The sequence below is a fragment of the Lampetra fluviatilis genome, chromosome 35 (genome assembly GCF_964198595.1).
Source record: "Lampetra fluviatilis chromosome 35, kcLamFluv1.1, whole genome shotgun sequence".
NCBI classification, from domain to species: domain Eukaryota; kingdom Metazoa; phylum Chordata; class Hyperoartia; order Petromyzontiformes; family Petromyzontidae; genus Lampetra; species Lampetra fluviatilis.
In genome coordinates this window covers 6,676,832-6,698,540 of record NC_136309.1, presented here as the reverse complement: position 1 = coordinate 6,698,540, position 21,709 = coordinate 6,676,832, and the positions used below count along the sequence as shown (strand labels likewise).

The following is a 21,709-nucleotide window of genomic DNA, read 5'->3' as shown; positions in this document are numbered from 1 at the left end:
ACTACACTACGGAAACTTCTTGTCAAACCTGTGAAGTTGCAAAACACTTCACTGGTATAGACCTATGCCAACAATGCACAATGATGAACTGATCAAGTTCATGAAGGCACATTTTACATGCACTTTAAATAAAACACGATTTTTTTGGTTTTACGTTAAATGTTTCCACCCGGTTTTGAACCGGGGACCTTTCGCGTGTAAAGCAAACGTGATAACCACTACACTACGGAAACTGCTTGGCAAACCTGTGAAGTTGCAACACACTTCACTGGTATAGACCTATGCCAACAGTGAAGAATGATGAATTCATCACCTTCATGAGGGCACATTTTACGTGAACTTTAAATAAAACACGATTTTTTTTGGTTTTACGTAAAATGTTTCCGCCCGGTTTCGAACCGGGGACCTTTCGCGTGTGAGGCGAACGTGATAACCACTACACTACGGAAACTGCTTGTCCGACTTGCTAAGTTGCAACTCAGTTCACTGGCATAGACCTATGCCAACATTCAAGAATGATGAACTCATCAAGTTCATGAAGGCACATTTTACGTGCACTTTAAATAAAACACCAATTTCTTTGGTTTTACGTAAAATGTTTCCGCCCGGTTTCGAACCGGGGACCTTTCGCGTGTAAAGCGAACGTGATAACCACTACACTACGGAAACTGCTTGTCTTACTTGCTAAGTTGCAACACACTTCACTGGTATAGACCTATGCCAACAGTGAAGAATGATGAATTCATGACCTTCATGAGGGCACATTTTACGTGCACTCTAAATAAAACACGAGTTTTTGGGGTTATACGTAAAATGTTTCCACCCAGTTTCACGTGTGAGGCGAACGTGATAACCACGACACTATGGAAACTGCTTGTCCTACTTGCTAAGTTGCAACTCAGTTCACTGGTATAGACCTATGCCAACATTCAAGAATGATGAACTCATCAAGTTCATGAAGGCACATTTTACGTGCACTTTAAATAAAACACGATTTTTTTGGTTTTACGTTAAATGTTTCCGCCCGGTTTCGAACCAGGGACTTTTCGCGTGTTAGGCGAACGTGATAACCACTACACTACGGAAACTTCTTGTCAAACCTGTGAAGTTGCAAAACACTTCACTGGTATAGACCTATGCCAACAATGCACAATGATGAACTGATCAAGTTCATGAAGGCACATTTTACATGCACTTTAAATAAAACACGATTTTTTTGGTTTTACGTTAAATGTTTCCACCCGGTTTTGAACCGGGGACCTTTCGCGTGTAAAGCAAACGTGATAACCACTACACTACGGAAACTGCTTGGCAAACCTGTGAAGTTGCAACACACTTCACTGGTATAGACCTATGCCAACAGTGAAGAATGATGAATTCATCACCTTCATGAGGGCACATTTTACGTGAACTTTAAATAAAACACGATTTTTTTTGGTTTTACGTAAAATGTTTCCGCCCGGTTTCGAACCGGGGACCTTTCGCGTGTGAGGCGAACGTGATAACCACTACACTACGGAAACTGCTTGTCCGACTTGCTAAGTTGCAACTCAGTTCACTGGCATAGACCTATGCCAACATTCAAGAATGATGAACTCATCAAGTTCATGAAGGCACATTTTACGTGCACTTTAAATAAAACACCAATTTCTTTGGTTTTACGTAAAATGTTTCCGCCCGGTTTCGAACCGGGGACCTTTCGCGTGTAAAGCGAACGTGATAACCACTACACTACGGAAACTGCTTGTCTTACTTGCTAAGTTGCAACACACTTCACTGGTATAGACCTATGCCAACAGTCAAGAATGATGAACTCATCAAGTTCACGAACGCACATTTTACGTGCACTTTAAATAAAACACGGATTTTTTTGGTTTTACGAAAAATGTTTCCGCCCGGTTTCACGTGTGAGGCGAACGTGATAACCACGACACTATGGAAACTGCTTGTCCTACTTGCTAAGTTGCAACTCAGTTCACTGGTATAGACCTATGCCAACATTCAAGAATGATGAACTCATCAAGTTCATGAAGGCACATTTTACGTGCACTTTAAATAAAACACGATTTTTTTTGGTTTTACGTAAAATGTTTCCGCCCGGTTTCGAACCGGGGACCTTTCGCGTGTTAGGCGAACGTGATAACCACTACACTACGGAAACTTCTTGTCAAACCTGTGAAGCTGCAAAACACTTCACTGGTATAGACCTATGCCAACAGTCAAGAATGATGAACTCATCAAGTTCACGAAGGCACATTTTACGTGCACTTTAAATAAAACACGGATTTTTTTGGTTTTACGAAAAATGTTTCCGCCCGGTTTCAAACCGGGGACCTTTCGCGTGTGAGGCGAACATGATAACCACTACACTACGGTAACTTCTTGTCCTAAATGCTAAGTTGCAACACACTTCACTGGTATAGACCTATGCCAACAGTGAAGAATGATGAATTCATCACCTTCATGAGGGCACATTTTACGTGCACTTTAAATAAAACACGATTTTTTTTGGGTTTTACGTAAAATGTTTCCGCCCGGTTTCGAACTGGGGAACTTTCGCGTGTTAGGCGAACGTGATAACCACTACACTACGGAAACTTCTTGTCAAACCTGTGAAGTTGCAAAACACTTCACTGGTATAGACCTATGCCAACAGTCAAGAATGATGAACTCATCAAGTTCACGAAGGCACATTTTACGTGCACTTTAAATAAAACACGGATTTTTTTGGTTTTACGAAAAATGTTTCCGCCCGGTTTCAAACCGGGGACCTTTCGCGTGTGAGGCGAACATGATAACCACTACACTACGGTAACTGCTTGTCCTAAATGCTAAGTTGCAACACACTTCACTGGTATAGACCTATGCCAACAGTGAAGAATGATGAATTCATCACCTTCATGAGGGTGCACATTTTACATGCACTTTAAATAAAACACGATTTTTGTTGGTTTTACGTAAAATGTTTCCGCCCGGTTTCGAACCGGGGACCTTTCGCGTGTGAGGCGAACGTGATAACCACTACACTACGGAAACTGCTTGTCCTAAATGCTAAGTTGCAACACACTTCACTGGTATAGACCTATGCCCACAGTCAAGAATGATAAACTCATCAAGTTCATGAAGGCACATTTTACGTGCACTTTAAATAAAACACGATTTTTTTTGGTTTTACGTAAAATGTTTCCGCCCGGTTTCAAACCGGGGACCTTTCGCGTATGAGGCGAACATGATAACCACTACACTACGGAAACTGCTTGGCAAACCTGTGAAGTTGCAACACACTTCACTGGTATAGACCTATGCCAACAGTGAAGAATGATGAATTCATCACCTTCATGAGGGCACATTTTACTTGCACTTTAAATAAAACACGATTTTTGTTGGTTTTACGTAAAATGTTTCCGCCCGGTTTCGAACCGGGGACCTTTCGCGTGTGAGGCGAACGTGATAACCACTACACTACGGAAACTGCTTGTCCTAAATGCTAAGTTGCAACACACTTCACTGGTATAGACCTATGCCAACAGTCAAGAATGATGAACTCATCAAGTTCATGAAGGCACATTTTACGTGCACTTTAAATAAAACACGATTTTTTTTGGTTTTACGTGAAATGTTTCCGCCCGGTTTTAAACCGGGCACCTTTCGTGTGTGAGGCGAACGTGATAACCACTACACTACGGAAACTGCTTGGCAAACCTGTGAAGTTGCAACACACTTCACTGGTATAGACCTATGCCAACAGTCAAGAATGATGAACTCATCAAGTTCACGAAGGCACATTTTACGTGCACTTTAAATAAAACACGATTTTTTTGGTTTTACGTTAAATGTTTCCGCCCGGTTTCGAACCGGGGACCTTTCGCGTGTTAGGCGAACGTGATAACCACTACACTACGGAAACTTCTTGTCAAACCTGTGAAGTTGCAAAACACTTCACTGGTATAGACCTATGCCAACAATGCACAATGATGAACTGATCAAGTTCATGAAGGCACATTTTACATGCACTTTAAATAAAACACGATTTTTTTGGTTTTACGTTAAATGTTTCCACCCGGTTTTGAACCGGGGACCTTTCGCGTGTAAAGCAAACGTGATAACCACTACACTACGGAAACTGCTTGGCAAACCTGTGAAGTTGCAAAACACTTCACTGGTATAGACCTATGCCAACAGTGAAGAATGATGAATTCATCACCTTCACGAGGGCACATTTTACGTGAACTTTAAATAAAACACGATTTTTTTTGGTTTTACGTAAAATGTTTCCGCCCGGTTTCGAACCGGGGACCTTTCGCGTGTGAGGCGAACGTGATAACCACTACACTACGGAAACTGCTTGTCCTACTTGCTAAGTTGCAACTCAGTTCACTGGCATAGACCTATGCCAACATTCAAGAATGATGAACTCATCAAGTTCATGAAGGCACATTTTACGTGCACTTTAAATTAAACACCAATTTCTTTGGTTTTACGTAAAATGTTTCCGCCCGGTTTCGAACCGGGGACCTTTCGCGTGTAAAGCGAACGTGATAACCACTACACTACGGAAACTGCTTGTCTTACTTGCTAAGTTGCAACACATTTCACTGGTATAGACCTATGCCAACAGTGAAGAATGATGAGTTCATGACCTTCATGAGGGCACATTTTACGTGCACTCTAAATAAAACACGAGTTTTTGGGGTTTTACGTAAAATGTTTCCACCCAGTTTCACGTGTGGTGCGAACGTGATAACCACTACACTATGGAAACTGCTTGTCCTACTTGCTAAGTTGCAACTCAGTTCACTGGTATAGACCTATGCCCACAGTCAAGAATGATGAACTCATCAAGTTCACGAAGGCACATTTTACGTGCACTTTAAATAAAACACGGATTTTTTTGGTTATACGAAAAATGTTTCCGCCCGGTTTCAAACCGGGGACCTTTCAGCGTGTGAGGCGAACATGATAACCACTACACTACGGTAACTTCTTGTCCTAAATGCTGAGTTGCAACACACTTCACTGGTATAGACCTATGCCAACAGTGAAGAATGATGAATTCATCACCTTCATGAGGGCACATTTTACGTGCACTTTAAATAAAACACGATTTTTTTTGGGTTTTACGTAAAATGTTTCCGCCCGGTTTCGAACCGGGGAACTTTCGCGTGTTAGGCGAACGTGATAACCACTACACTACGGAAACTTCTTGTCAAACCTGTGAAGTTGCAAAACACTTCACTGGTATAGACCTATGCCAACAATTCACAATGATGAACTGATCAAGTTCATGAAGGCACATTTTACATGCACTTTAAATAAAACACGATTTTTTTGGTTTTACGTTAAATGTTTCCCCCCGGTTTTGAACCGGGGACCTTTCGCGCGTAAAGCAAACATGATAACCACTACACTAAGGAAACTGCTTGCCTTACTTGCTAAGTTGCAACACACTTCACTGGTATAGACCTATGCCAACAGTCAAGAATGATGAACTCATCAAGTTCACGAAGGCACATTTTACGTGCACTTTAAATAAAACACGGATTTTTTTGGTTTTACGAAAAATGTTTCCACCCGGTTTCGAACCGGGGACCTTTCGCGTGTGAGGCGAACGTGATAACCACTACACTACGGAAACTGCTTGTGCTGAATGCTAAGTTGCAACACACTTCACTGGTATAGACCTATGCCAACAGTCAAGAATGATGAACTCATCAAGTTCATGAAGGCACATTTTACGTGCACTTAAATAAAACACAGATTTTTTTGGTTTTACGTAAAATGTTTCAGCCCGGTTTCGAACCGGGGACCTTTCGCGTGTTAGGCGAACGTGATAACCACTACACTACGGAAACTTCTTGTCAAACCTGTGAAGTTGCAAAACACTTCACTGGTATAGACCTATGCCAACAGTCAAGAATGATGAACTCATCAAGTTCACGAAGGCACATTTTACGTGCACTTTAAATAAAACACGGATTTTTTTTGGTTTTACGAAAAATGTTTCCGCCCGGTTTCAAACCGGGGACCTTTCACGTGTGAGGCGAACATGATAACCACTACACTACGGTAACTGCTTGTCCTAAATGCTAAGTTGCAACACGCTTCACTGGTATAGACCTATGCCAACAGTGAAGAATGATGAATTCATCACCTTCATGAGGGCACATTTTACATGCACTTTAAATAAAACTCAATTTTTGTTGGTTTTACGTAAAATGTTTCCACCCGGTTTCGAACCGGGGACCTTTCGCGTGTGAGGCGAACTTGATAACCACTACACTACGGAAACTGCTTGTCCTAAATGCTAAGTTGCAACACACTTCACTGGTATAGACCTATGCCCACAGTCAAGAATGATGAACTCATCAAGTTCATGAAGGCACATTTTACGTGCACTTTAAATAAAACACGATTTTTTTTGGTTTTACGTAAAATGTTTCCGCCCAGTTTCGAACCAGGGACCTTTCCCGTATTAGGCGAACGTGATAACCACTACACTACGGAAACTTCTTGTCAAACCTGTGAAGTTGCAACACACTTCACTGGTATAGACCTATTCCAACAGTAAAGAATGATGAATTCATCACCTTCATGAGGGCACATTTTACATGAACTTTAAATAAACCACGATTTTTGTTGGTTTTACGTAAAATGTTTTTGCCCGGTTTTGAACCGGGGACCTTTTGCGTGTGAGGCGAACGTGATAACCACTACACTACGGAAACTGCTTGTCCTAAATGCTAAGTTGCAACACACTTCACTGGTATAGACCTATGCCCACAGTCAAGAATGATGAACTCATCGAGTTCATGAAGGCACATTTTACGTGCACTTTAAATAAAACACGATTTTTTTTGGTTTTTCGTAAAATGTTTCCGCCCGGTTTCAAACCGGGGACCTTTCGCGTGTTAGGCGAACGTGATAACCACTACACTACGGAAACTGCTTGGCAAACCTGTGAAGTTGCAACACACTTCACTGGTATAGACCTATGCCAACAGTGAAGAATGACGAATTCATCACCTTCATGAGGGCACATTTTACATGCACTTTAAATAAAACACGATTTTTGTTGGTTTTACCTACAATGTTTCCACCCGGTTTCGAACCGGGGACCTTTCGCGTGTGAGGCGAACGTGATAACCACTACACTACAGAAACTGCTTGTCCTGAATGCTAAGTTGCCACACACTTCACTGGTATAGACCTATGCCAACAGTCAAGAATGATGAACTCATCAAGTTCATGAAGGCACATTTTACGTGCACTTTAAATAAAACACGGATTTTTTTGGTTTTACGTAAAATGTTTCCGCCCAGTTTCGAACCGGGGACCTTTCGCGTGTTAGGCAAACGTGATAACCACTACACTACTGAAACTTCTTGTCAAACCTGTGAAGTTGCAAAACACTTCACTGGTATAGACCTATGCCAACAGTCAAGAATGATGAACTCATCAAGTTCACGAACGCACATTTTACGTGCACTTTAAATAAAACACGGATTTTTTTGGTTTTACGAAAAATGTTTCCGCCCGGTTTCAAACCGGGGACCTTTCGCGTGTGAGGCGAACATGATAACCACTACACTACGGTAACTGCTTGTCCTAAATGCTAAGTTGCAACACACTTCACTGGTATAGACCTATGCCAACAGTGAAGAATGATGAATTCATCACCTTCATGAGGGCACATTTTACATGCACTTTAAATAAAACACGATTTTTGTTGGTTTTACGTAAAATGTTTCCGCCCGGTTTCGAACCGGGGACCTTTCGCGTGTGAGGCGAACGTGATAACCACTACACTACGGAAACTGCTTGTCCTGAATGCTAAGTTGCAACACACTTCACTGGTATAGACCTATGCCAACAGTCAAGAATGATGAACTCATCAAGTTCATGAAGGCACATTTTACGTGCACTTTAAATAAAACACGGATTTTTTTGGTTTTACGTAAAATGTTTCCGCCCTGTTTCGAACCGGTGACCTTTCGCGTGTTAGGCGAACGTGATAACCACCACACTACGGAAACTTCTTGTTAAACCTGTGAAGTTGCAACACACTTCACTGGTATAGACCTATTCCAACAGTGAAGAATGATGAATTCATCACCTTCATGAGGGCACATTTTACATGCACTTTTAATAAAACACGATTTTTGTTGGTTTTACGTAAAATGTTTCCGCCCGGTTTCGAACCGGGGACCTTTCGCGTGTGAGGCGAACGTGATAACCACTACACTACGGAAACTGCTTGTCCTAAATGCTAAGTTGCAACACACTTCACTGGTATAGACCTATGCCCCCAGTCAAGAATGATGAACTCATCGAGTTCATGAAGGCACATTTTACGTGCACTTTAAATAAAACACGATTTTTTTTGGTTTTACGTAAAATGTTTCCGCCCGGTTTCAAACCGCGGACCGTTCGCGTGTTAGGCGAACATGATAACCACTACACTACGGAAACTGCTTGGCAAACCTGTGAAGTTGCAACACACTTCACTGGTATAGACCTATGCCAACAGTGAAGAATGACGAATTCATCACCTTCATGAGGGCACATTTTACATGCACTTTAAATAAAACACGATTTTTGTTGGTTTTAAGTAAAATGTTTCCGCCCAGTTTCGAACCGGGGACCTTTCGCGTGTGAGGCGAACATGATAACCACTACACTACGGAAACTGCTTGTCCTAAATGCTAAGTTGCAACACACTTCACTGGTATAGACCTATGCCCACAGTCAAGAATGATGAACTCATCAAGTTCATGAAGGCACATTTAACGTGCACTTTAAATAAAACACGATTTTTTTTGGTTTTACGTAAAATGTTTCCGCCCGGTTTCAAACCGGGGACCTTTCGCGTGGGAGGCGAACGTGATAACCACTACACTACGGAAACTGCTTGTCCTGAATGCTAAGTTGCCACACACTTCATTGGTATAGACCTATGCCAACAGTCAAGAATGATGAACTCATCAAGTTCATGAAGGCACATTTTACGTGCACTTTAAATAAAACACGGATTTTTTTGGTTTTACGTAAAATGTTTCCGCCCGGTTTCGAACCGGGGACCTTTCGCGTGTTAGGCGAACGTGAAAACCACTACACTACTGAAACTTCTTGTCAAACCTGTGAAGTTGCAAAACACTTCACTGGTATAGACCTATGCCAACAGTCAAGAATGATGAACTCATCAAGTTCACGAAGGCACATTTTACGTGCACTTTAAATAAAACACGGATTTTTTTGGTTTTACGAAAAATGTTTCCGCCCGGTTTCAAACCAGGGACCTTTCGCGTGTGAGGCGAACATGATAACCACAACACTACGGTAACTGCTTGTCCTAAATGCTAAGTTGCAACACACTTGACTGGTATAGACCTATGCCAACAGTGAAGAATGATGAATTCATCACCTTCATGAGGGCACATTTTACATGCACTTTAAATAAAACACGATTTTTGTTGGTTTTACGTAAAATGTTTCCGCCCGGTTTCGAACCGGGGACCTTTTGCGTGTGAGGCGAACGTGATAACCACTACACTACGGAAACTGCTTGTCCTGAATGCTAAGTTGCAACACACTTCACTGGTATAGACCTATGCCAACAGTCAAGAATGATGAACTCATCAAGTTCATGAAGGCACATTTTACGTGCACTTTAAATAAAACACGGATTTTTTTGGTTTTACGTAAAATGTTTCCGCCCGGTTTCGAACCGGGGACCTTTCGCGTGTTAGGCGAACGTGATAACCACCACACTACGGAAACTTCTTGTCTAACCTGTGAAGTTGCAACACACTTCACTGGTATAGACCTATTCCAACAGTGAAGAATGATGAATTCATCACCTTCATGAGGGCACATTTTACATGCACTTTAAATAAAACACGATTTTTGTTGGTTTTACGTAAAATGTTTCCGCCCGGTTTCGAACCGGGGACCTTTCGCGTGTGAGGCGAACGTGATAACCACTACACTACGGAAACTGCTTGTCCTAAATGCTAAGTTGCAACACACTTCACTGGTATAGACCTATGCCCACAGTCAAGAATGATGAACTCATCAAGTTCATGAAGGCACATTTTACGTTCACTTTAAATAAAACACGATTTTTTTTGGTTTTACGTAAAATGTTTCCGCCCGGTTTCAAACCGGGGACCTTTCGCGTGTGAGGCGAACATGATAACCACTACACTACGGAAACTGCTTGGCAAACCTGTGAAGTTGCAACACACTTCACTGGTATAGACCTATGCCAACAGTGAAGAATGACGAATTCATCACCTTCATGAGGGCACATTTTACATGCACTTTAAATAAAACACGATTTTTGTTGGTTTTAAGTAAAATGTTTCCGCCCAGTTTCAAACCGGGGACCTTTCGCGTGTGAGGCGAACATGATAACCACTACACTACGGAAACTGCTTGTCCTAAATGCTAAGTTGCAACACACTTCACTGGTATAGACCTATGCCCACAGTCAAGAATGATGAACTCATCAAGTTCATGAAGGCACATTTTACGTGCACTTTAAATAAAACACGATTTTTTTTGGTTTTACGTAAAATGTTTCCGCCCGGTTTCAAACCGGGGACCTTTCGGGGGTGAGGCGAACCTGATAACCACTACACTACGGAAACTGCTTGTCCTGAATGCTAAGTTGCAACACACTTCACTGGTATAGACCTATGCCAACAGTCAAGAATGATGAACTCATCAAGTTCATGAAGGCACATTTTACGTGCACTTTAAATAAAACACGGATTTTTTTGGTTTTACGTAAAATGTTTCCGCCCGGTTTCGAACCGGGGACCTTTCGCGTGTTAGGCGAACGTGATAACCACTACACTACTGAAACTTCTTGTCAAACCTGTGAAGTTGCAAAACACTTCACTGGTATAAACCTATGCCAACAGTCAAGAATGATGAACTCATCACCTTCATGAGGGCACATTTTACGTGCACTTTAAATAAAACACGATTTTTGTTGGTTTTACGTTTCGAACCGGGGACCATTCGCGTGTGAGGCGAACGTGATAACCACTACACTACGGAAACTGCTTGTCCTAAATGCTAAGTTGCAACACACTTCACTGGTATAGACCTATGCCAACAGTCAAGAATGATGAACTCATCAAGTTCATGAAGGCACATTTTACGTGCACTTTAAATAAAACACGATTTTTTTTTGGTTTTACATAAAATGCTTCTGCCGAGTTTCGAACCGGGGACCTTTCGCGTGTAAAGCGAACGTGATAACCACTACACTACGGAAAATGCGTGTCCACCCTTTTAAGTTGCAAAACACTTCACTGGTATAGACCTATGCCAACAGTGAAGAATGATGAATTCATCAAGTTCATGAAGGCACATTTTACGTGAACTTTAAAAAAAACACTATACTTTTTGGTTTTACTTTAAATGTTTCCGCCTAGTTTCGAACCGGGGACCTTTTGCGTGTGAGGCAAACGTGATAACCACTACACTACGGAAACTGCTTGGCAAACCTGTGAAGTTGCAACACACTTCACTGGTATAGACCTATGCCAACAGTGAAGAATGATGAAATCATCACCTTCATGAGGGCACATTTTACATGCACTTTAAATAAAACACGATTTTTGTTGGTTTTACGTAAAATGTTTCCGCCCGGTTTCGAACCGGGAACCTTTCGCGTGTGAGGCGACCGTGATAACCACTACACTACGGAAACTGCATGTCCTAAATGCTAAGTTGCAACACACTTCACTGGTATAGACCTATGCCCACAGTCAAGAATGATGAACTCATCAAGTTCATGAAGGCACATTTTACGTGCACTTTAAATAAAACACGATTTTTTTTGGTTTTACGTAAAATGTTTCCGCCCGGTTTCAAACCGGGGACCTTTCGCGTGTGAGGCGAACATGATAACCACTACACTACAGAAACTGCTTTGCAAACCTGTGAAGTTGCAACACACTTCACTGGTATAGACCTATGCCAACAGTGAAGAATGATGAATTCATCAAGTTCATGAAGGCACATTTTACGTGCACTTTAAATAAAACACGGATTTTTTTGGTTTTACGTAAAATGTTTCCGCCCGGTTTCGAACCGGGGACCTTTCGCGTGTTAGGCGAACGTGAAAACCACTACACTACTGAAACTTCTTGTCAAACCTGTGAAGTTGCAAAACACTTCACTGGTATAGACCTATGCCAACAGTCAAGAATGATGAACTCATCAAGTTCACGAAGGCACATTTTACGTGCACTTTAAATAAAACACGGATTTTTTTGGTTTTACGAAAAATGTTTCCGCCCGGTTTCAAACCAGGGACCTTTCGCGTGTGAGGCGAACATGATAACCACTACACTACGGTAACTGCTTGTCCTAAATGCTAAGTTGCAACACACTTCACTGGTATAGACCTATGCCAACAGTGAAGAATGATGAATTCATCACCTTCATGAGGGCACATTTTACATGCACTTTAAATAAAACACGATTTTTGTTGGTTTTACGTAAAATGTTTCCGCCCGGTTTCGAACCGGGGACCTTTCGCGTGTGAGGCGAACGTGATAACCACTACACTACGGAAACTGCTTGTCCTAAATGCTAAGTTGCAACACACTTCACTGGTATAGACCTATGCCAACAGTGAAGAATGATGAACTCATCAAGTTCATGAGGGCACATTTTACATGCACTTTAAATAAAACACGATTTTTGTTGGTTTTAAGTAAAATGTTTCCGCCCAGTTTCAAACCGGGGACCTTTCGCGTGTGAGGCGAACATGATAACCACTACACTACGGAAACTGCTTGTCCTAAATGCTAAGTTGCAACACACTTCACTGGTATAGACCTATGCCAACAGTGAAGAATGATGAATTCATCACCTTCATGAGGGCACATTTTACATGCACTTTAAATAAAACACGATTTTTGTTGGTTTTACGTAAAATGTTTCCGCCCGGTTTCGAACCGGGGACCTTTCGCGTGTGAGGCGAACGTGATAACCACTACACTACGGAAACTGCTTGTCCTAAATGCTAAGTTGCAACACACTTCACTGGTATAGACCTATGCCAACAGTGAAGAATGATGAACTCATCAAGTTCATGAGGGCACATTTTACATGCACTTTAAATAAAACACGATTTTTGTTGGTTTTAAGTAAAATGTTTCCGCCCAGTTTCAAACCGGGGACCTTTCGCGTGTGAGGCGAACATGATAACCACTACACTACGGAAACTGCTTGTCCTAAATGCTAAGTTGCAACACACTTCACTGGTATAGACCTATGCCCACAGTCAAGAATGATGAACTCATCAAGTTCATGAAGGCACATTTTACGTGCACTTTAAATAAAACACGATTTTTTTTGGTTTTACGTAAAATGTTTCCGCCCGGTTTCAAATCGGGGACCTTTCGGGGGTGAGGCGAACATGATAACCACTACACTACGGAAACTGCTTGTCCTGAATGCTAAGTTGCAACACACTTCACTGGTATAGACCTATGCCAACAGTCAAGAATGATGAACTCATCAAGTTCATGAAGGCACATTTTACGTGCACTTTAAATAAAACACGGATTTTTTTGGTTTTACGTAAAATGTTTCCGCCCGGTTTCGAACCGGGGACCTTTCGCGTGTTAGGCGAACGTGATAACCACTACACTACTGAAACTTCTTGTCAAACCTGTGAAGTTGCAAAACACTTCACTGGTATAAACCTATGCCAACAGTCAAGAATGATGAACTCATCACCTTCATGAGGGCACATTTTACGTGCACTTTAAATAAAACACGATTTTTGTTGGTTTTACGTTTCGAACCGCGGACCATTCGCGTGTGAGGCGAACGTGATAACCACTACACTACGGAAACTGCTTGTCCTAAATGCTAAGTTGCAACACACTTCACTGGTATAGACCTATGCCAACAGTCAAGAATGATGAACTCATCAAGTTCATGAAGGCACATTTTACGTGCACTTTAAATAAAACACGATTTTTTTTTGGTTTTACGTAAAATGCTTCTGCCGAGTTTCGAACCGGGGACCTTTCGCGTGTAAAGCGAACGTGATAACCACTACACTACGGAAAATGCGTGTCCACCCTGTTAAGTTGCAAAACACTTCACTGGTATAGACCTATGCCAACAATGCAGAATGATGAACTCATCAAGTTCATGAAGGCACATTTTACGTGAACTTTAAAAAAAACACTATACTTTTTGGTTTTACTTTAAATGTTTCCGCCTGGTTTCGAACCGGGGACCTTTTGCGTGTGAGGCAAACGTGATAACCACTACACTACGGAAACTGCTTGGCAAACCTGTGAAGTTGCAACACACTTCACTGGTATAGACCTATGCCAACAGTGAAGAATGATGAAATCATCACCTTCATGAGGGCACATTTTACATGCACTTTAAATAAAACACGATTTTTGTTGGTTTTACGTAAAATGTTTCCGCCCGGTTTCGAACCGGGAACCTTTCGCGTGTGAGGCGAACTTGATAACCACTACACTACGGAAACTGCATGTCCTAAATGCTAAGTTGCAACACACTTCACTGGTATAGACCTATGCCCACAGTCAAGAATGATGAACTCATCAAGTTCATGAAGGCACATTTTACGTGCACTTTAAATAAAACACGATTTTTTTTGGTTTTACGTAAAATGTTTCCGCCCGGTTTCAAACCGGGGACCTTTCGCGTGTGAGGCGAACATGATAACCACTACACTACAGAAACTGCTTTGCAAACCTGTGAAGTTGCAACACACTTCACTGGTATAGACCTATGCCAACAGTGAAGAATGATGAATTCATCACCTTCATGAGGGCACATTTTACATGCACTTTAAATAAAACACGATTTTTGTTGGTTTTAAGTAAAATGTTTCCGCCCGGTTTCAAACCGGGGACCTTTCACGTGTGAGGCGAACGTGATAACCACTACACTACGGAAACTGCTTGTCCTAAATGCTAAGTTGCAACACACTTCACTGGTATAGACCTATGCCAACAGTGAAGAATGATGAATTCATCACCTTCATGAGGGCACATTTTACATGCACTTTAAATAAAACACGATTTTTGTTGGTTTTAAGTAAAATGTTTCCGCCCGGTTTCAAACCGGGGACCTTTCACGTGTGAGGCGAACGTGATAACCACTACACTACGGAAACTGCTTGTCCTAAATGCTAAGTTGCAACACACTTCACTGGTATAGACCTATGCCCACAGTCAAGAATGATGAACTCATCGAGTTCATGAAGGCACATTTTACGTGCCCTTTAAATAAAACACGATTTTTTTTGGTTTCACGTAAAATGTTTCCGCCCGGTTTCGATCCGGGGACCTTTCGCGTGTGAGGCAAACGTGATAACCACTACACTACGGAAAATGCGTGTCCACCCTGTTAAATTGCAACACACTTCACTGGTATAGACCTATGCCAACAATGCAGAATGATGAACTCATCAAGTTCATGAAGGCACATTTTACGTGAACTTTAAAAAAAACACGAATTTTTTTTTGGTTTTACGTAAAATGCTTCTGCCGAGTTTCGAACCGGGGACCTTTCGCGTGTAAAGCGAACGTGATAATCACTACACTACGGAAACTGCTTGGCACACCTGCGAAGTTGCAAAACACTTCACTGGTATAGACCTATGCCAACAATGCAGAATGATGAACTCATCAAGTTCATGAAGGCACATTTTACGTGCACTTTAAATAAAACACGGATTTTTTTGGTTTTACGTAAAATGTTTCCGCCCGGTTTCGAACCGGGGACCTTTCGCGTGTTAGGCGAACGTGATAACCACTACACTACGGAAACTTCTTGTCCAACCTGTGAAGTTGCAAAACACTTCACTGGTATAGACCTTTGCCAACAGTCAAGAATGATGAACTCATCAAGTTCACGAAGGCACATTTTACGTGCACTTTAAATAAAACACGGATTTTTTTGGTTTTACGAAAAATGTTTCCGCCCGGTTTCAAACCAGGGACCTTTCGCGTGTGAGGCGAACATGATAACCACAACACTACGGTAACTGCTTGTCCTAAATGCTAAGTTGCAACACACTTGACTGGTATAGACCTATGCCAACAGTGAAGAATGATGAATTCATCACCTTCATGAGGGCACATTTTACATGCACTTTAAATAAAACACGATTTTTGTTGGTTTTACGTAAAATGTTTCCGCCCGGTTTCGAACCGGGGACCTTTTGCGTGTGAGGCGAACGTGATAACCACTACACTACGGAAACTGCTTGTCCTGAATGCTAAGTTGCAACACACTTCACTGGTATAGACCTATGCCAACAGTCAAGAATGATGAACTCATCAAGTTCATGAAGGCACATTTTACGTGCACTTTAAATAAAACACGGATTTTTTTGGTTTTACGTAAAATGTTTCCGCCCGGTTTCGAACCGGGGACCTTTCGCGTGTTAGGCGAACGTGATAACCACCACACTACGGAAACTTCTTGTCTAACCTGTGAAGTTGCAACACACTTCACTGGTATAGACCTATTCCAACAGTGAAGAATGATGAATTCATCACCTTCATGAGGGCACATTTTACATGCACTTTAAATAAAACACGATTTTTGTTGGTTTTAAGTAAAATGTTTCCGCCCAGTTTCAAACCGGGGACCTTTCGCGTGTGAGGCGAACATGATAACCACTACACTACGGAAACTGCTTGTCCTAAATGCTAAGTTGCAACACACTTCACTGGTATAGACCTATGCCCACAGTCAAGAATGATGAACTCATCAAGTTCATGAAGGCACATTTTACGTGCACTTTAAATAAAACACGATTTTTTTTGGTTTTACGTAAAATGTTTCCGCCCGGTTTCAAACCGGGGACCTTTCGGGGGTGAGGCGAACCTGATAACCACTACACTACGGAAACTGCTTGTCCTGAATGCTAAGTTGCAACACACTTCACTGGTATAGACCTATGCCAACAGTCAAGAATGATGAACTCATCAAGTTCATGAAGGCACATTTTACGTGCACTTTAAATAAAACACGGATTTTTTTGGTTTTACGTAAAATGTTTCCGCCCGGTTTCGAACCGGGGACCTTTCGCGTGTTAGGCGAACGTGATAACCACTACACTACTGAAACTTCTTGTCAAACCTGTGAAGTTGCAAAACACTTCACTGGTATAAACCTATGCCAACAGTCAAGAATGATGAACTCATCACCTTCATGAGGGCACATTTTACGTGCACTTTAAATAAAACACGATTTTTGTTGGTTTTACGTTTCGAACCGGGGACCATTCGCGTGTGAGGCGAACGTGATAACCACTACACTACGGAAACTGCTTGTCCTAAATGCTAAGTTGCAACACACTTCACTGGTATAGACCTATGCCAACAGTCAAGAATGATGAACTCATCAAGTTCATGAAGGCACATTTTACGTGCACTTTAAATAAAACACGATTTTTTTTTGGTTTTACGTAAAATGCTTCTGCCGAGTTTCGAACCGGGGACCTTTCGCGTGTAAAGCGAACGTGATAACCACTACACTACGGAAAATGCGTGTCCACCCTTTTAAGTTGCAAAACACTTCACTGGTATAGACCTATGCCAACAGTGAAGAATGATGAATTCATCAAGTTCATGAAGGCACATTTTACGTGAACTTTAAAAAAAACACTATACTTTTTGGTTTTACTTTAAATGTTTCCGCCTAGTTTCGAACCGGGGACCTTTTGCGTGTGAGGCAAACGTGATAACCACTACACTACGGAAACTGCTTGGCAAACCTGTGAAGTTGCAACACACTTCACTGGTATAGACCTATGCCAACAGTGAAGAATGATGAAATCATCACCTTCATGAGGGCACATTTTACATGCACTTTAAATAAAACACGATTTTTGTTGGTTTTACGTAAAATGTTTCCGCCCGGTTTCGAACCGGGAACCTTTCGCGTGTGAGGCGACCGTGATAACCACTACACTACGGAAACTGCATGTCCTAAATGCTAAGTTGCAACACACTTCACTGGTATAGACCTATGCCCACAGTCAAGAATGATGAACTCATCAAGTTCATGAAGGCACATTTTACGTGCACTTTAAATAAAACACGATTTTTTTTGGTTTTACGTAAAATGTTTCCGCCCGGTTTCAAACCGGGGACCTTTCGCGTGTGAGGCGAACATGATAACCACTACACTACAGAAACTGCTTTGCAAACCTGTGAAGTTGCAACACACTTCACTGGTATAGACCTATGCCAACAGTGAAGAATGATGAATTCATCAAGTTCATGAAGGCACATTTTACGTGCACTTTAAATAAAACACGGATTTTTTTGGTTTTACGTAAAATGTTTCCGCCCGGTTTCGAACCGGGGACCTTTCGCGTGTTAGGCGAACGTGAAAACCACTACACTACTGAAACTTCTTGTCAAACCTGTGAAGTTGCAAAACACTTCACTGGTATAGACCTATGCCAACAGTCAAGAATGATGAACTCATCAAGTTCACGAAGGCACATTTTACGTGCACTTTAAATAAAACACGGATTTTTTTGGTTTTACGAAAAATGTTTCCGCCCGGTTTCAAACCAGGGACCTTTCGCGTGTGAGGCGAACATGATAACCACTACACTACGGTAACTGCTTGTCCTAAATGCTAAGTTGCAACACACTTCACTGGTATAGACCTATGCCAACAGTGAAGAATGATGAATTCATCACCTTCATGAGGGCACATTTTACATGCACTTTAAATAAAACACGATTTTTGTTGGTTTTACGTAAAAAGTTTCCGCCCGGTTTCGAACCGGGGACCTTTCGCGTGTGAGGCGAACGTGATAACCACTACACTACGGAAACTGCTTGTCCTAAATGCTAAGTTGCAACACACTTCACTGGTATAGACCTATGCCAACAGTGAAGAATGATGAACTCATCAAGTTCATGAGGGCACATTTTACATGCACTTTAAATAAAACACGATTTTTGTTGGTTTTAAGTAAAATGTTTCCGCCCAGTTTCAAACCGGGGACCTTTCGCGTGTGAGGCGAACATGATAACCACTACACTACGGAAACTGCTTGTCCTAAATGCTAAGTTGCAACACACTTCACTGGTATAGACCTATGCCAACAGTGAAGAATGATGAATTCATCACCTTCATGAGGGCACATTTTACATGCACTTTAAATAAAACACGATTTTTGTTGGTTTTACGTAAAATGTTTCCGCCCGGTTTCGAACCGGGGACCTTTCGCGTGTGAGGCGAACGTGATAACCACTACACTACGGAAACTGCTTGTCCTAAATGCTAAGTTGCAACACACTTCACTGGTATAGACCTATGCCAACAGTGAAGAATGATGAACTCATCAAGTTCATGAGGGCACATTTTACATGCACTTTAAATAAAACACGATTTTTGTTGGTTTTAAGTAAAATGTTTCCGCCCAGTTTCAAACCGGGGACCTTTCGCGTGTGAGGCGAACATGATAACCACTACACTACGGAAACTGCTTGTCCTAAATGCTAAGTTGCAACACACTTCACTGGTATAGACCTATGCCCACAGTCAAGAATGATGAACTCATCAAGTTCATGAAGGCACATTTTACGTGCACTTTAAATAAAACACGATTTTTTTTGGTTTTACGTAAAATGTTTCCGCCCGGTTTCAAACCGGGGACCTTTCGGGGGTGAGGCGAACATGATAACCACTACACTACGGAAACTGCTTGTCCTGAATGCTAAGTTGCAACACACTTCACTGGTATAGACCTATGCCAACAGTCAAGAATGATGAACTCATCAAGTTCATGAAGGCACATTTTACGTGCACTTTAAATAAAACACGGATTTTTTTGGTTTTACGTAAAATGTTTCCGCCCGGTTTCGAACCGGGGACCTTTCGCGTGTTAGGCGAACGTGATAACCACTACACTACTGAAACTTCTTGTCAAACCTGTGAAGTTGCAAAACACTTCACTGGTATAAACCTATGCCAACAGTCAAGAATGATGAACTCATCACCTTCATGAGGGCACATTTTACGTGCACTTTAAATAAAACACGATTTTTGTTGGTTTTACGTTTCGAACCGCGGACCATTCGCGTGTGAGGCGAACGTGATAACCACTACACTACGGAAACTGCTTGTCCTAAATGCTAAGTTGCAACACACTTCACTGGTATAGACCTATGCCAACAGTCAAGAATGATGAACTCATCAAGTTCATGAAGGCACATTTTACGTGCACTTTAAATAAAACACGATTTTTTTTTGGTTTTACGTAAAATGCTTCTGCCGAGTTTCGAACCGGGGACCTTTCGCGTGTAAAGCGAACGTGATAACCACTACACTACGGAAAATGCGTGTCCACCCTGTTAAGTTGCAAAACACTTCACTGGTATAGACCTATGCCAACAATGCAGAATGATGAACTCATCAAGTTCATGAAGGCACATTTTACGTGAACTTTAAAAAAAACACTATACTTTTTGGTTTTACTTTAAATGTTTCCGCCTGGTTTCGAACCGGGGACCTTTTGCGTGTGAGGCAAACGTGATAACCACTACACTACGGAAACTGCTTGGCAAACCTGTGAAGTTGCAACACACTTCACTGGTATAGACCTATGCCAACAGTGAAGAATGATGAAATCATCACCTTCATGAGGGCACATTTTACATGCACTTTAAATAAAACACGATTTTTGTTGGTTTTACGTAAAATGTTTCCGCCCGGTTTCGAACCGGGAACCTTTCGCGTGTGAGGCGAACTTGATAACCACTACACTACGGAAACTGCATGTCCTAAATGCTAAGTTGCAACACACTTCACTGGTATAGACCTATGCCCACAGTCAAGAATGATGAACTCATCAAGTTCATGAAGGCACATTTTACGTGCACTTTAAATAAAACACGATTTTTTTTGGTTTTACGTAAAATGTTTCCGCCCGGTTTCAAACCGGGGACCTTTCGCGTGTGAGGCGAACATGATAACCACTACACTACAGAAACTGCTTTGCAAACCTGTGAAGTTGCAACACACTTCACTGGTATAGACCTATGCCAACAGTGAAGAATGATGAATTCATCACCTTCATGAGGGCACATTTTACATGCACTTTAAATAAAACACGATTTTTGTTGGTTTTAAGTAAAATGTTTCCGCCCGGTTTCAAACCGGGGACCTTTCACGTGTGAGGCGAACGTGATAACCACTACACTACGGAAACTGCTTGTCCTAAATGCTAAGTTGCAACACACTTCACTGGTATAGACCTATGCCAACAGTGAAGAATGATGAATTCATCACCTTCATGAGGGCACATTTTACATGCACTTTAAATAAAACACGATTTTTGTTGGTTTTAAGTAAAATGTTTCCGCCCGGTTTCAAACCGGGGACCTTTCACGTGTGAGGCGAACGTGATAACCACTACACTACGGAAACTGCTTGTCCTAAATGCTAAGTTGCAACACACTTCACTGGTATAGACCTATGCCCACAGTCAAGAATGATGAACTCATCGAGTTCATGAAGGCACATTTTACGTGCCCTTTAAATAAAACACGATTTTTTTTGGTTTCACGTAAAATGTTTCCGCCCGGTTTCGATCCGGGGACCTTTCGCGTGTGAGGCAAACGTGATAACCACTACACTACGGAAAATGCGTGTC

The 21,709-nt window shown here is 41.8% G+C and overlaps 49 non-coding genes across 49 annotated transcripts in view; all 49 read right to left on the bottom strand.

Annotated features, from left to right (window-relative positions):
- Positions 1-16, bottom strand: part of TRNAV-AAC (transfer RNA valine (anticodon AAC)) — a 73-nt gene extending 57 nt beyond the window's left edge. Inside the window, exon 1 of the tRNA in view lies at positions 1-16. This exon is cut by the window's left edge and continues 57 nt beyond it. This is a non-coding gene — a tRNA (tRNA-Val).
- Positions 17-160: 144 nt separating this feature from the next.
- Positions 161-233, bottom strand: TRNAV-UAC (transfer RNA valine (anticodon UAC)). Its single transcript has one exon. It is a non-coding gene; the product is annotated as a tRNA-Val (tRNA).
- A 145-nt stretch (positions 234-378) lies between these two features.
- On the bottom strand, positions 379-451 carry TRNAV-CAC (transfer RNA valine (anticodon CAC)). Its single transcript has one exon. It is a non-coding gene; the product is annotated as a tRNA-Val (tRNA).
- Positions 452-596: 145 nt separating this feature from the next.
- Positions 597-669, bottom strand: TRNAV-UAC (transfer RNA valine (anticodon UAC)). Its single transcript has one exon. It is a non-coding gene; the product is annotated as a tRNA-Val (tRNA).
- A 346-nt stretch (positions 670-1,015) lies between these two features.
- TRNAV-AAC (transfer RNA valine (anticodon AAC)) lies at positions 1,016-1,088 on the bottom strand. The gene has a single exon. It is a non-coding gene; the product is annotated as a tRNA-Val (tRNA).
- Positions 1,089-1,232: 144 nt separating this feature from the next.
- On the bottom strand, positions 1,233-1,305 carry TRNAV-UAC (transfer RNA valine (anticodon UAC)). The gene has a single exon. It is a non-coding gene; the product is annotated as a tRNA-Val (tRNA).
- Positions 1,306-1,450: 145 nt separating this feature from the next.
- Positions 1,451-1,523, bottom strand: TRNAV-CAC (transfer RNA valine (anticodon CAC)). The gene has a single exon. It is a non-coding gene; the product is annotated as a tRNA-Val (tRNA).
- Positions 1,524-1,668: 145 nt separating this feature from the next.
- TRNAV-UAC (transfer RNA valine (anticodon UAC)) lies at positions 1,669-1,741 on the bottom strand. The gene has a single exon. It is a non-coding gene; the product is annotated as a tRNA-Val (tRNA).
- Positions 1,742-2,088: 347 nt separating this feature from the next.
- On the bottom strand, positions 2,089-2,161 carry TRNAV-AAC (transfer RNA valine (anticodon AAC)). The gene has a single exon. It is a non-coding gene; the product is annotated as a tRNA-Val (tRNA).
- Positions 2,162-2,525: 364 nt separating this feature from the next.
- On the bottom strand, positions 2,526-2,598 carry TRNAV-AAC (transfer RNA valine (anticodon AAC)). The gene has a single exon. It is a non-coding gene; the product is annotated as a tRNA-Val (tRNA).
- Positions 2,599-2,963: 365 nt separating this feature from the next.
- Positions 2,964-3,036, bottom strand: TRNAV-CAC (transfer RNA valine (anticodon CAC)). Its single transcript has one exon. It is a non-coding gene; the product is annotated as a tRNA-Val (tRNA).
- A 145-nt stretch (positions 3,037-3,181) lies between these two features.
- Positions 3,182-3,254, bottom strand: TRNAM-CAU (transfer RNA methionine (anticodon CAU)). The gene has a single exon. It is a non-coding gene; the product is annotated as a tRNA-Met (tRNA).
- Positions 3,255-3,399: 145 nt separating this feature from the next.
- Positions 3,400-3,472, bottom strand: TRNAV-CAC (transfer RNA valine (anticodon CAC)). The gene has a single exon. It is a non-coding gene; the product is annotated as a tRNA-Val (tRNA).
- Positions 3,473-3,834: 362 nt separating this feature from the next.
- Positions 3,835-3,907, bottom strand: TRNAV-AAC (transfer RNA valine (anticodon AAC)). The gene has a single exon. It is a non-coding gene; the product is annotated as a tRNA-Val (tRNA).
- A 144-nt stretch (positions 3,908-4,051) lies between these two features.
- Positions 4,052-4,124, bottom strand: TRNAV-UAC (transfer RNA valine (anticodon UAC)). Its single transcript has one exon. It is a non-coding gene; the product is annotated as a tRNA-Val (tRNA).
- Positions 4,125-4,269: 145 nt separating this feature from the next.
- Positions 4,270-4,342, bottom strand: TRNAV-CAC (transfer RNA valine (anticodon CAC)). Its single transcript has one exon. It is a non-coding gene; the product is annotated as a tRNA-Val (tRNA).
- A 145-nt stretch (positions 4,343-4,487) lies between these two features.
- On the bottom strand, positions 4,488-4,560 carry TRNAV-UAC (transfer RNA valine (anticodon UAC)). The gene has a single exon. It is a non-coding gene; the product is annotated as a tRNA-Val (tRNA).
- Positions 4,561-5,127: 567 nt separating this feature from the next.
- TRNAV-AAC (transfer RNA valine (anticodon AAC)) lies at positions 5,128-5,200 on the bottom strand. Its single transcript has one exon. It is a non-coding gene; the product is annotated as a tRNA-Val (tRNA).
- A 144-nt stretch (positions 5,201-5,344) lies between these two features.
- Positions 5,345-5,417, bottom strand: TRNAV-UAC (transfer RNA valine (anticodon UAC)). Its single transcript has one exon. It is a non-coding gene; the product is annotated as a tRNA-Val (tRNA).
- Positions 5,418-5,562: 145 nt separating this feature from the next.
- TRNAV-CAC (transfer RNA valine (anticodon CAC)) lies at positions 5,563-5,635 on the bottom strand. The gene has a single exon. It is a non-coding gene; the product is annotated as a tRNA-Val (tRNA).
- A 144-nt stretch (positions 5,636-5,779) lies between these two features.
- On the bottom strand, positions 5,780-5,852 carry TRNAV-AAC (transfer RNA valine (anticodon AAC)). The gene has a single exon. It is a non-coding gene; the product is annotated as a tRNA-Val (tRNA).
- Positions 5,853-6,434: 582 nt separating this feature from the next.
- Positions 6,435-6,507, bottom strand: TRNAI-AAU (transfer RNA isoleucine (anticodon AAU)). The gene has a single exon. It is a non-coding gene; the product is annotated as a tRNA-Ile (tRNA).
- Positions 6,508-6,870: 363 nt separating this feature from the next.
- TRNAV-AAC (transfer RNA valine (anticodon AAC)) lies at positions 6,871-6,943 on the bottom strand. The gene has a single exon. It is a non-coding gene; the product is annotated as a tRNA-Val (tRNA).
- Positions 6,944-7,088: 145 nt separating this feature from the next.
- TRNAV-CAC (transfer RNA valine (anticodon CAC)) lies at positions 7,089-7,161 on the bottom strand. The gene has a single exon. It is a non-coding gene; the product is annotated as a tRNA-Val (tRNA).
- Positions 7,162-7,306: 145 nt separating this feature from the next.
- Positions 7,307-7,379, bottom strand: TRNAV-AAC (transfer RNA valine (anticodon AAC)). Its single transcript has one exon. It is a non-coding gene; the product is annotated as a tRNA-Val (tRNA).
- A 363-nt stretch (positions 7,380-7,742) lies between these two features.
- On the bottom strand, positions 7,743-7,815 carry TRNAV-CAC (transfer RNA valine (anticodon CAC)). The gene has a single exon. It is a non-coding gene; the product is annotated as a tRNA-Val (tRNA).
- A 363-nt stretch (positions 7,816-8,178) lies between these two features.
- TRNAV-CAC (transfer RNA valine (anticodon CAC)) lies at positions 8,179-8,251 on the bottom strand. Its single transcript has one exon. It is a non-coding gene; the product is annotated as a tRNA-Val (tRNA).
- Positions 8,252-8,396: 145 nt separating this feature from the next.
- Positions 8,397-8,469, bottom strand: TRNAV-AAC (transfer RNA valine (anticodon AAC)). The gene has a single exon. It is a non-coding gene; the product is annotated as a tRNA-Val (tRNA).
- Positions 8,470-8,832: 363 nt separating this feature from the next.
- Positions 8,833-8,905, bottom strand: TRNAG-CCC (transfer RNA glycine (anticodon CCC)). Its single transcript has one exon. It is a non-coding gene; the product is annotated as a tRNA-Gly (tRNA).
- A 145-nt stretch (positions 8,906-9,050) lies between these two features.
- Positions 9,051-9,123, bottom strand: TRNAV-AAC (transfer RNA valine (anticodon AAC)). Its single transcript has one exon. It is a non-coding gene; the product is annotated as a tRNA-Val (tRNA).
- A 363-nt stretch (positions 9,124-9,486) lies between these two features.
- On the bottom strand, positions 9,487-9,559 carry TRNAV-CAC (transfer RNA valine (anticodon CAC)). The gene has a single exon. It is a non-coding gene; the product is annotated as a tRNA-Val (tRNA).
- Positions 9,560-9,704: 145 nt separating this feature from the next.
- TRNAV-AAC (transfer RNA valine (anticodon AAC)) lies at positions 9,705-9,777 on the bottom strand. Its single transcript has one exon. It is a non-coding gene; the product is annotated as a tRNA-Val (tRNA).
- A 145-nt stretch (positions 9,778-9,922) lies between these two features.
- Positions 9,923-9,995, bottom strand: TRNAV-CAC (transfer RNA valine (anticodon CAC)). Its single transcript has one exon. It is a non-coding gene; the product is annotated as a tRNA-Val (tRNA).
- Positions 9,996-10,140: 145 nt separating this feature from the next.
- Positions 10,141-10,213, bottom strand: TRNAV-CAC (transfer RNA valine (anticodon CAC)). Its single transcript has one exon. It is a non-coding gene; the product is annotated as a tRNA-Val (tRNA).
- Positions 10,214-10,794: 581 nt separating this feature from the next.
- TRNAV-AAC (transfer RNA valine (anticodon AAC)) lies at positions 10,795-10,867 on the bottom strand. The gene has a single exon. It is a non-coding gene; the product is annotated as a tRNA-Val (tRNA).
- A 1,218-nt stretch (positions 10,868-12,085) lies between these two features.
- Positions 12,086-12,158, bottom strand: TRNAV-AAC (transfer RNA valine (anticodon AAC)). Its single transcript has one exon. It is a non-coding gene; the product is annotated as a tRNA-Val (tRNA).
- Positions 12,159-12,521: 363 nt separating this feature from the next.
- TRNAV-CAC (transfer RNA valine (anticodon CAC)) lies at positions 12,522-12,594 on the bottom strand. The gene has a single exon. It is a non-coding gene; the product is annotated as a tRNA-Val (tRNA).
- A 363-nt stretch (positions 12,595-12,957) lies between these two features.
- TRNAV-CAC (transfer RNA valine (anticodon CAC)) lies at positions 12,958-13,030 on the bottom strand. Its single transcript has one exon. It is a non-coding gene; the product is annotated as a tRNA-Val (tRNA).
- Positions 13,031-13,611: 581 nt separating this feature from the next.
- Positions 13,612-13,684, bottom strand: TRNAV-AAC (transfer RNA valine (anticodon AAC)). The gene has a single exon. It is a non-coding gene; the product is annotated as a tRNA-Val (tRNA).
- A 564-nt stretch (positions 13,685-14,248) lies between these two features.
- TRNAV-CAC (transfer RNA valine (anticodon CAC)) lies at positions 14,249-14,321 on the bottom strand. Its single transcript has one exon. It is a non-coding gene; the product is annotated as a tRNA-Val (tRNA).
- Positions 14,322-15,776: 1,455 nt separating this feature from the next.
- TRNAV-AAC (transfer RNA valine (anticodon AAC)) lies at positions 15,777-15,849 on the bottom strand. The gene has a single exon. It is a non-coding gene; the product is annotated as a tRNA-Val (tRNA).
- A 363-nt stretch (positions 15,850-16,212) lies between these two features.
- On the bottom strand, positions 16,213-16,285 carry TRNAV-CAC (transfer RNA valine (anticodon CAC)). The gene has a single exon. It is a non-coding gene; the product is annotated as a tRNA-Val (tRNA).
- Positions 16,286-16,430: 145 nt separating this feature from the next.
- TRNAV-AAC (transfer RNA valine (anticodon AAC)) lies at positions 16,431-16,503 on the bottom strand. The gene has a single exon. It is a non-coding gene; the product is annotated as a tRNA-Val (tRNA).
- Positions 16,504-17,084: 581 nt separating this feature from the next.
- On the bottom strand, positions 17,085-17,157 carry TRNAV-AAC (transfer RNA valine (anticodon AAC)). The gene has a single exon. It is a non-coding gene; the product is annotated as a tRNA-Val (tRNA).
- A 1,218-nt stretch (positions 17,158-18,375) lies between these two features.
- TRNAV-AAC (transfer RNA valine (anticodon AAC)) lies at positions 18,376-18,448 on the bottom strand. Its single transcript has one exon. It is a non-coding gene; the product is annotated as a tRNA-Val (tRNA).
- Positions 18,449-18,811: 363 nt separating this feature from the next.
- On the bottom strand, positions 18,812-18,884 carry TRNAV-CAC (transfer RNA valine (anticodon CAC)). The gene has a single exon. It is a non-coding gene; the product is annotated as a tRNA-Val (tRNA).
- A 363-nt stretch (positions 18,885-19,247) lies between these two features.
- TRNAV-CAC (transfer RNA valine (anticodon CAC)) lies at positions 19,248-19,320 on the bottom strand. The gene has a single exon. It is a non-coding gene; the product is annotated as a tRNA-Val (tRNA).
- Positions 19,321-19,901: 581 nt separating this feature from the next.
- TRNAV-AAC (transfer RNA valine (anticodon AAC)) lies at positions 19,902-19,974 on the bottom strand. The gene has a single exon. It is a non-coding gene; the product is annotated as a tRNA-Val (tRNA).
- A 564-nt stretch (positions 19,975-20,538) lies between these two features.
- On the bottom strand, positions 20,539-20,611 carry TRNAV-CAC (transfer RNA valine (anticodon CAC)). Its single transcript has one exon. It is a non-coding gene; the product is annotated as a tRNA-Val (tRNA).
- Between the last annotated feature and the right edge of the window lie 1,098 nt (positions 20,612-21,709).